At 44.3% G+C, this 6326-nt stretch overlaps 1 long non-coding RNA gene across 2 annotated transcripts; it reads right to left on the bottom strand.

Annotated features, from left to right (window-relative positions):
• Nucleotides 1–458: 458 nt before the first annotated feature.
• Nucleotides 459–3080, bottom strand: LOC110353476 (uncharacterized). 2 transcript variants are annotated; one of them, XR_005263018.2, is made up of 3 exons: nucleotides 2926–3080; nucleotides 2539–2659; nucleotides 459–2421 (listed from the first exon to the last, which is right to left on the bottom strand). It is a non-coding gene; the product is annotated as an uncharacterized lncRNA (long non-coding RNA). The 2 variants fall into 2 exon arrangements; XR_002403997.4 differs by having other exon boundaries at nucleotides 459–2257.
• Between the last annotated feature and the right edge of the window lie 3246 nt (nucleotides 3081–6326).

Raw genomic sequence — 6326 nt, 5'->3', positions numbered from 1 at the left:
AGTTGAATTCCCCACACAAGAGTTCAGCACCTTTCAACCTTTTCAGACCTATTACAGGAAGAAAACCGGGAGGAAGAAGTGTAGGGAGGGAGGAGGGGGGTCAGGGGGTTATTTTATGGGCAGGTTTAGAAGCTCAAGAGAAAAGAGGCTTGTTGCATTGGTTGGGAAGGAGATAAAAGTCACTGTATTGGTTCATCTCCAGGGCCAGTGACAGGGAGTAGGCTCCTTCTAAAAGCCTTATAAATGCACCTTTAATTCTACAGTAATCCCTGTATAATTAAGAGAAAAAGTCAACAGAGAGGGTTGTGTCATCACAGGATACCAGCAAACTGGTTTAGTATTAAAAACAAAGAGTTCAAGAAGAAAAATATTAATAATAATAAAAAGGCAGAGTAATCTACCCAGTCATAATCAAGTCATATCAACTGATTCACTCCTCCAAACGTGCTCAGGGTTAGTTTGGGCAATTTGGCTGGTCTGCCATGGAACGATGATTTGGGGTGCGGAGGTGCTAGCTGAGTCCCAAAGAAACCCACGTGCACAATTGGTCAGCTGCTCTGACCAGAGCCCACAGTAAGAGGAATAAACATCCATAGGGTTCAGTTCCCCCATCAAAATTCTTCGGTATTCATATTTTTAACCTGTTGTTTTCCTTTCCCTCACATTTTTATGTCGCTCTCTGTACTACTCAGTTCAGAGGAATGTAATAAAACTATCAGTATGTGAAGGATATGGCCCTGAGACAAGCACAGGACTGAATATGAATGGCATTCAGGACTTGTAAATAGGCAGATGGGGCATTCTGCTGGACAAACATTTCTCTGTGCTGCTAGGAAAAGCTTTCTAGGCCCATCCCTGGTGATACTCACACCTAGCAGAGGCAAAGTGACAAGCTAAAGGAGCTGGAAGATGAGGATGTCATTCAGTCCGTCACCCTCAGGGTGTTTGTCCTCTCCAGAGTGTGATGTGCCTGGCTGGGAGAGGCCAGGGCCCAAGAGAGGTGACAGCAACAACCTGGCCAAGAGCAGGGACCAGAGTGTATCTCCTCAGTCTTCTCCTTCACTGTAGGGTTCAAGCAAGCCAGGGTCTTCCAAAAGCAGCGTCTCAGAGCAGTTCAAGTACAGCTCCACCCAAGGATTTTTCAGGTGGAGATGGAGATTGCTGCATCATGGGGCCTTGGTGCTCCCCACCGCAGCCTGCCCACCACTGAGCCACAGTTCTCTTTGGATGCATCTGAGTCTGATATCAGAGGAAATACCTCATGGTCCATAGGCACATGGATTTCTGGAAAGTTTCACACTCTTGGTACAACCAGTCCAGAGCGATATTTCCAATAGATGCTTTCATCCTACTAGAGACCAATAAGGCCTAGGCAGGTGGAATTGCTAGAGCTGATTGACACGTGCAGATATTGCACTCTAGAGAGGCTCCCACTGAACTGACAAGTGGCTCCATCAGTGTCTTTCTTCAAAAGGTGCCTACAACTCCACGAGGCTTGAAACAGAAAACTATTTTATTGTAGGAGGTCTGCTCCTCTCACAGACAGAGCTGTAAGCGCGACCCTCCAACACCAATCTGCCAAGTTCTCCCAGCTGTAGGTCCCTTAAAATACAAAATAAGCCCTTCCCCACTGTATTAGATGTCCTTCACTTTTGTTACAAAAGTTGTTCTCACACTTCCTACATGCACACTTGCCATGCAGCAATTGTGTGCATTCAGTGCCACAAATTACTTGACTACTCAAGAGCTCCTCTGCAAAACTCCTTGTAACTAAGAGCTCATGCCCAACAATCAGCATGTTTTGGAGGGGAACATCTTCAAGTTTGTGAAAAGTTGTAAATGCTTTAAAAAATCTGTGATGGTTCAGCTGTTGCCCAGGGTTTCATAGTGACAGCAGGTTGTATTTGGCTTCCTTCATGGGCAATTAAGGAGAACAAATCTAAGTATATCAACCCATCTGTAGTTCAAAGAAGAATCATTAGAGGTATTTGGTTCTATCTATTTGATATAATAGGAGAGTAAGGTGTCTTATTTGACGTGAAATTTTTTAACATCTCAAGATGGTTAAAACTATTCATTAGGATAGTTTCAAGAACTACAGGACTACCTTGTAAGACATTTGTTAATTTGTCTCTTCACACCACATTTTGTAATGCTCTTCTCCAGATGTCTCTTCAGCCAGTGCTTTTTTCTGTCCCTACTATTTCCAATGCCCTTAGGAACAAAGTGCACATTTTCCATCTTACTTCCAGAAAGTCTTGAGAAAAAAAAAAAAAAAAAGGACGTAAAAATGATATGTAAATTTAAACCCGATGTTTCAGTGAAACATTCTTCATGCTCAGTGCTAGAAATGGATGCTGGTTCCTTTGAATGTTATTTCTTGGGTAACATAACTTAGTAATTACTTATTTCACTTAACACCTACATAAAGGAAAAGAATCTAACATTAGTCACACTACCTCTGACATTTCATATTTCTGTACCTATCATTGCTACTGATAACTGTCCATCCCCCAAACCCACCCCTTCATTTGATACCATGAATAGTTTTTCAGCATGAGCTCCTCAGCAGTGAGACTCCAGCCTTAGTTTCCCAAGTCCACTAAAACCCTTGGAAAGACTTTTGCTGACCGGGAATTTTGCAGTACACCAGAAGCACCTGTGTTGCATTAGAGAATAGCAGTAGTAAAAAAAAATAATGAAGTATTTGTCTCCCAGCCCCCTGCCCCACCTTGTCCCAACCCATCTGCCAAATATAAAAGAGCATTCGTAATCTAATTAATCTAACCATTGCCTGTCACGGCTGGAAGGCAATTTTGAAAGACTATCGCCTTGTGTTTTACTTCGTCTCGAAAGTTAATCTCCTCAAAGCAAAGGGACTTCCCACTCCCCCAAGCCCCACAACCCTTAATCTTTCTTCTTAACCAGTTGCTGGTGAATGTGCCTCCGTAGCTGGATGTAAGAATGTGCAAGAGGGAGGCATCCCCTCCTCCTCTCCTGCTGTACAAAAGAAGACTTGTGAGAGGAGATGCTGTTCAAGATGCTCTTCTCCTGCCACAGAAGGAATCACAGCTCCCCAGCCTCACTCTGTGGCTAACCAATTACCCTATCTCTTCCATCATCTTCCATCACCTGGCCCTTTGCTTTTTTTTTTTTTTTTGGTTGAGATTAAAAGATCTCACACACTTGGAGAGAAGAAAGAGCCCCCAGTCCATCTTCACATTGTCAATTATAAACAAGGGCCTAGGGAGGGGGAGAGGCAGGGTTGCACACTGTTATTGACTTAAGCACTTTGGAAAGGTCATCTTCAAGGTCTGGGCCTTCCCTTTCCCACTCCAAGCTCACCTGGGCCCATTAGGGAGGAATTCCTGGGCCCTCCTGTATTTCATTTTGGGCCCACTGACACTTCTGAGGAGTAATAGAGAAGGTGGAGAGGGAGGAGGTGGGATGTGGGGAGCGGAGGAGAAAATGAAGACAGGTGGGGGGAAAGACAAGTCATTGAGAGACTTCAAAGTAGAACAAAGACCCATCCAGATGTGAATAATTGCTAGGTCAGCACGTTAATCACAGGCAAGGGCTACAGTGCGAACTATCCCTGGTCCCTTCACAGGGGCAAATGAGGGAGGGGGGGGGGCACAAAAGGAGAGGTACAGAAACGGGGCTTTGATACAGCAAAGAACAAGCCTGAGAAACACATTTTCCAGGTGATTATGTGAATAATGAGCCAACCTCTGCTTTATTAAGGGCACACCAGGGCTGTAATTGCAAATGGGCTGCAGCTCGGGGGGCAGCGAGGGAGGCAGTGCACACACACCTAACCTCGCGCACACCCGCGGCTGGCTTCCACATACCTGCTGCCCAACAAAAGCTCCATCTCACCACCTGACAGAGGATTTCCTGCGGTGGCCACCACGATATCTAGGCTTTCAGATCTCAGCGTGGTGGGAGGGAACGATTAGGGTTTTGTTCTTGTGTCTTTGAGGTGAATTATGACTCCGAGGCCAACGGCCTCTAACCAAGGGTTGAGAAGATGCTGGCTTGTCATCTTTGCCTTTTTATTTTTTCCCCCAATCGTGTTCTTGTGCCGCAGCACCAGCTGTGTTTATCTTGGTAACGTCTTTCTTCTAAATAAGGCCACGGGGTTTCACTAACTGTAGACTAAACACCTTCCCACGTGGCTTTTTGCTGTGTAAATAAACATCCAGCATCTAAATAGCTAGGGGTGATGCTGCGTTGCTGACGTCTGCATGTTCTGTTATATAAAGGAAGTTTCTTATTGCAATTGCATGAGCTGCACTATTATTACAAGGCAGTTGCCAGTATCTCTTCTTTTCTGTGCCCATTTTTAAACCGATGATTCTTACCAAAATTTTTATACGCTGACCATAACATCAAACCCCCTTCCAGAATTACATGATGTGACTCACCTAGGGTCTGTGCTTCACCCCATAGACATGTTTGGTAGGGTATGTTGGGTCAGCAGCGATGTGATCATGCTGTGTTTGGGTGAGTGTGCCACACAGGGCCAGTGCTATTGAGGACAGAGGAGGGAAGATGTGGGCTCTGTCTCTGGAGCAAGTAAGACCCATGTTTGTGGCAGGATCCCTGTCCAGGACTCAGGGAAGCTTCTGCCTCCTGCAGCCTTTTTCTGATGACAGAACATCACCTCAGGCTGTGAAATGACATTTCTTCAACCTTCCTGTCAGTCACATTCCACCCACCACCTTCAACTCCTGTGCCAGAATCTACTATTCTTAATTTTGGGAAGTTTGGATGGAGTCACTCCCCTGTCAGAGCCTTCTCAGAAGCAATCTGCTCTGACTGGAACCTCAACATTGGCACAAAAGCTTAAAACAGAAACGTAAAATGAGGTTCCCCCTTGAGCAACTAGATTCTTGACCTGCATCCCAGCAACAGTAATTGTACCATTGACCTTCCAGACTGCATCTCACCTCCCAAAGACCACAGTGCAGACCTCAGACACAAAACCAAGCAAGTGAGGTGTTTGGATTTGTAAAGAAAGGGGAAAAGACTCCATGCATTGAGACTATTCTTGAAATGATTCTCCCTTAGTGTCATTTCTGAGATACTATGAGATACTCATAGACACTGGGGAGCTACAAAGGCTGGAGAGAAGAATAACTAGGAGAGAGACTTTCTTGTCTAAAAATTATTTCCTGAGACCCAATGCTAAGAAAAATGTAGACAAATGGGAAAAGTTTCAGATTAGAGAGAGGAAAGTGTTCAGAAAAAATGATTGAAATATAACTATGAGAAAGCTTAAAAGAAACAGATCTGCTGGTCTGGAAACAAAGATGTTTACAACTTGAACCAGAGAAGATCATTCAGTACAGGGTTGAAGAATAAAGTTTAGACAAAAGTCCATCCAGAATATGGACTTCTGATGAAAGGCAGCTACTGATTAAAAGTCTTTCTCCCTTAAAGGTTCTGATGGACCCCACTCATGTGGCTTCTGTGTCTAGAAACTTCATCAAATCTCCACAGGACAATGAAGAATTTGATACCTGTGCAAGTAAACAGTTCAAATTTATGCCATATTTTAAAATTAAATGTTAGAAACACACAAGGCCTTAAACTCCAAGGGGATGAGGCCTCAGGTCTCCAAAAGGAAAGGTCTGAAACAGCACTGCAACTCCTCCATGAGTCCAAACTGTAAAGACAGTCAAGAAGTTGTACTTTCAGACTTGTAGAGTAATGAAGAAGGGACACAATGGACACTGAGACTTGGTGGGGTTGAATCCTGAGCTTTTCTTCTAGCACAGATTTTCCAGTCTTCTTAGCTGAGTCTCCTGCTCTGCACTGCCAGAACACAGTTTCTTCCCCATCCATCCCCCTGCTGGGCTAATTGCAAGGAGTGCTTCATCAGAAGCACCAGGGAATTCAATAAGCTCTCCTCTGCAGCTGAGCCCGAAGAGATGGTACTGTGCCAGTCATCGCTTAGAGGTGCTATTTGGCTTTGGCACTACCACTGCCTCATAAACACCTACTTGGCCTCCGCCTCATAAACATCTCATAAACAACTGTTTGGCTTGGTGTGGGTCTCCAAATTAGTGTTTATAGCCATGTAGAGAGCGAGCTGTTTGCATAAGTAATCCTGAAGCAAAACTTGCCTTCTCAGCAAAAAAAAAAAAAAAAAAAAAAAAAAAAAAAGCAGCTGTATCCACTGATTTGCTGCACATGCACAAGGGACCGTGGTGTTACCAGATCTGCATATGCCATAACCCAAGAGAGAATGCTCTGCTCCTACAACTTAAACTTTGATTTCTTGAGTTAAGGGTTGTATTTCACTTTTTCAATTTCTAGGA

The sequence above is a fragment of the Anas platyrhynchos genome, chromosome 2 (genome assembly GCF_047663525.1).
Source record: "Anas platyrhynchos isolate ZD024472 breed Pekin duck chromosome 2, IASCAAS_PekinDuck_T2T, whole genome shotgun sequence".
In the NCBI taxonomy this organism is placed as follows: Eukaryota; Metazoa; Chordata; class Aves; order Anseriformes; family Anatidae; genus Anas; species Anas platyrhynchos.
Note: the sequence above shows the minus strand (reverse complement) of the source record. Positions and strands in the feature narration are given on the sequence as shown.